Source organism: Harpegnathos saltator, unplaced genomic scaffold, assembly GCF_003227715.2.
Source record: "Harpegnathos saltator strain DR-91 unplaced genomic scaffold, Hsal_v8.6 scaffold24, whole genome shotgun sequence".
Taxonomy (NCBI): domain Eukaryota; kingdom Metazoa; phylum Arthropoda; class Insecta; order Hymenoptera; family Formicidae; genus Harpegnathos; species Harpegnathos saltator.
The window spans coordinates 235,622-240,014 of NW_020230028.1; positions in this window are offsets into that span (position 1 = coordinate 235,622).

The following is a 4,393-nucleotide window of genomic DNA, read 5'->3' on the forward strand; positions in this document are numbered from 1 at the left end:
ACTCCAGTCTTCGTTTTCGACGTGTATCTCGGCGTCCGGATGGTCGGCTGTGACGTCCGATGGTAGCATCCATCTTGGATAAAGCGTACCCGGTGATGCGATACGGTCACGACATTGTTACGAAGCGTTTCTCTTCCGCGACCGACCGAGGAGTGACTAGCTTCGTCGCTGCGAGACTCCGTCACATCGTGTCTCGCGACGAGATAAAACAACGAAATCGGCCGAGTGCGATAACAGATGACACGATCTACGTTCACTCGATCGCCATCGACGCCGATCGAGCGAGCTATCGTTCGAATTCTCCGGTCGCAGGTCCACACCTCGCTTACATGTGATCGCTGAACGTTCGGTACGCGCTTAATTCTTCGGATCGCGCAAGATGGGAGATAACAACGCGGTGATGCACCGTCGACGATACCATCGAGATCGCGATCGAGAAAAAACCTATATATGTTCATTCGTACGATCGAACAGCACCGAAAAATGACATTCGTCACGCGAGACAACAACGGCGAAATCGAGAAACTGTCGAAGAAAGCGCGAAGGTGTCTGTGCTGCGCGCAGTGGCACATCGTGAATGAGATACTGGAAGAGGCCACGCGGCATATGCACGGTATCTCCCGCAACAACGATCGTTTTTTCAGAATCGCTCGTTCTCGATCAACCGCATCATGCGAGCGAGATGATATCGGATTTTTTTTAAGTCAACAGTCCGAACCATAGCGTTACCTGTACCTTTGGAACGATATAACGATTCAATGGTATCTCGAAGCGAGCAATGTGCTCGAATAAATAGTTTTTTTCGGAGCCGGCGAGTGTGGCTCGACATCGCCGAAGAGTCGATCCAGCGTTAATGTTTCGTGATCGCGCGATGCGGCGCAAACGAACAGAGTTGATTCATTCTTCGCCTCGGTGCATCGCAAATTGATCGCTTCGGGTGCCAGCGCGCGATACGAGAAAAACGATCTCGGAGGAACAAACGCGCCCGAACGTTCCTTGCACAAATAGGATTTTTGGCGTTCAATGAACGTGGTCGAGTCCCCCAACGGGTACTATTGGAACGCGTTTCGCGATCGCTCGATCAACGTCGCGCCATGGACACTTATTCACCGATATAACGCTCGACGGTCTGAGTCTTCGAGAAACGAACGAACGCCGTCATTCACCGTATTTGCGATCTGAGCGAGCGTACTTTCGAAGTCGTCAAAATGAACGATGATCGGGCGTCGTGCGACGTCGCGTTGTCGTCGTCAGTTTCGCTATCCGCTTCGGAGGACTCGCGTCCTTGTTACAGCGACGTCGAATTGTCCAGTTTGAATCGTCTGAACAATGTGGTGGCCACTTTGGTGCAACAAATGCGCGAGGAGGCGCAATGCACCGACGCGGTATTGCGCGTTACCGTATCGTCCAAGTCCTCGGTCGATAGCGAAAGACCCGGGTTCGATTCCCGGTCTAGCGACTACCGCGCTCTCGATATTTTTCTCTCCTCGGAACGAAAAATGAGATGCAGGTCCCGAACGCACGGCGTCCCGTCGCCACCTAGTACGCCCTCCTTCTTTCATGGTCGATCGTCTGTCGTCGTTGGTGATCATATCGCACGCGCGAAATTGACGACGGAGCGTTCATCGCGGGCGTTTCAGCGAGGAGTCGAAACGCACGGGGTACGAAATTGCTAGATCCTTCGTTCGTAGCGACTGTGACGAACAGAGCGCATCGGCGAGATCGGCTCTACCTGCGGCGAACTATTCGAAATGTTTGGTCGATCGGTCGTCGCGATACGCAGCCGTAGCGCGAGATCGCGTGAATGACGCGTCGCTCGACGCATCATCGAGCTACGTGACGAACGATCGATTGATCATAGAACCGTGTTTCGCCGAAGACGGATCGTGGTCATCGAGCGGGAGATCCGCGGTGCTGTTGTTCCTTCGCTGGTTCGATCTGTTGGCGACGATGCATCAGGAATGTCCAAACGATGCCGTTAACTCCGAGTGGTTACCGGGGTCGAGCGTGGTGCGCGTGTACGCGGACGATCCTTCGTCGGCGAGGATTCGCGAATCGCTCAAAAGGTCTCGAATACGGTGGCGTCGATGCGACGATGCGGCTTTCGAAGAGTCCTCGATGCGAAAGCGGTTGCGCGAACGACGGTGGTCTCGGGAGCGAGCTTCAGCGAACGACGGACACCTCGTCGATCGCGAGCTCGGAAACGTGGAGTTGGACGGATTTCGCAGCGGCCAATTGAGCCGTTGACAACTTTGAGTCCATCGATGGCCATAGAATCGTCGACGATGCGTATCGAGCGCCCTCGAGGATGATCGACGTGGTTGTCGCGTCCGACGCGTCGAATCGCGACACCGCGACGCGGCCATCGTCGTTGTGTATGACCGTATTGAAAAGCGCCAGCGTCTCGACGTCGCGACGTCGCGAAAGCGTCGTCGGTATGACCGAGGAGCAGAAACGAATCGTCGACAGGATCGAGCGCGTATGGACGACTGCGGCGCGCGACGGCGATCGTCGCGTGGTGATAGACGGTGTGGCCGGTTCGGGGAAAACGCTCCTACTCGGACTCATGCTCGATCGTTTCGCGAGCGTGTTGTATCTGGTGAAGAAACGCAATTTCATCGATTCTACGACCAAACGATTTGCATCGTACGATAATTTGCTCGCAAAAACGATCGATTCGTATCTGGTGAATCTGTTGAATATACGCAATTTGTACGTTTGGTTGAATCTGCGATGCAGTGTCGCGGGTCGCTGTGAATTGCTCGAACGCATTCGTCGACTGAACACGTCCGCGAGTCAATTTCAACCAATTGATATTTGTAGACGAGTACTCTTTGATCGAGGGCTCGTTGGCCGAGATGTTGAACGCGGCGCTCCGCGGACGAACCGTTCTGATAGCGGGCGATTACAATCAACAGCCACTCATCGGCGAGGTGGAGAATCAAGCGATTCGCACGATGCTCGATTACAATATCTGCTTCATGTACGAAAACGTGAAAACCACCGATCCGCGTCTGCTGCGCCGTTTGGCGTGTTTCCCCGTTTGGCGCGATCCTGCGGTCACGAGTGCGCCGCGTTGTCCGCACGGTTTGCCGCGAACGCGCACCGTCGACATGAGTCCGTTCGTTCGATCTCTGCGCGCGTTCGCTCAAGATGCGATAGACGCGGACTTTGGTCAATTGCCGCGACTGATCGTCGCGTCCAACGAACGCGTGAACTACGCGAATTGGGCTATCGGCTATCTGACGTGGCGAAACTGCCCGATCTGTCACGGAGCCGACAACGGCGAGACGCGAAGCGGTCGGTGCTGTCTGCGCTACAGACGCAGCGTCGTCGCGACCGAACGTCGCGACGTTGCTAGAAGCGACAACAACAACAACAACGCTACCTCGAGCTGCCGAACCGGCGCGCGCTTCGACGATCGTCGCGACGATCCTTACGCGGATGAACATTTCGTGCTGCGCGGTACGCGCTATTGCGTGATTCACGCTCGCGCGAATTGGCCCATGCAGGTGGGATCACGCGTGATCGTGCACGAGATCGAATTCGACGATTCCGTCGTGGTCGATACGGAAGACGGTGCGTTGTGTCGCGCGCTTTGCACGCTCGTGAAACCCTACGAGTACAGCAGCAAATGGGCGCGTCGAGACGGCGATCGTTTCGACAACGTCTTCTGTATGATCCCCTTCGTGATGGACGCGGCCACGACGGTTTATCAGGTCCAGGGTTTAACTCTGGACGAACTGACCTTTCCGAGATGCTACATCGACGCGCACGGCATGAACGCCAAGGCGCTGTACGTGACAATGTCGAGATTCAAACACGAGCGACAATTGTCGGGGTTGATCAATTGCCACTCATTGGTCATTAGTAACAGTGGTTAACGATCGTGCGCTGTATCGAGGTACCGCGAGCATCGACATCGCGCGAGGAAACATGCACACGTTGCCGCAACCGCGACGACGAAGATCGCTGTGAAGACGAGGACGAGCAGAGAGCTGCGTTGAACGTGGTCATTGCAACGCGACGACGAGCTCGATGTCGATATTGTTGCCTCGAACGCGTAGGTCGGAAACCGGTGTACGACATGTTGTCTCACTCCGTTCAACTTTGCTCCCTGTGGAAAACTCTGGAGTTCAGTTCACCCCCGCTCACTCCGTACCAAGTAAAATTGAAAATACTGAATTCGTTGCCTGCCGGCGAGGAATACTGCAACGAGGATCACGAGCTTCGACGCACGCCCTGGCCCAGTTTGGACGTTAAGTTGCAAGGATCGTCGATTTCGACGACCGGCCGAACACGACGCGGCGTTGCAGCGACCGACGCCAAAGCGGAATACGAGGTCACGAGAGAACTGTTGTTCTTGTTGACCCACGTGTTCACGATCAACGCT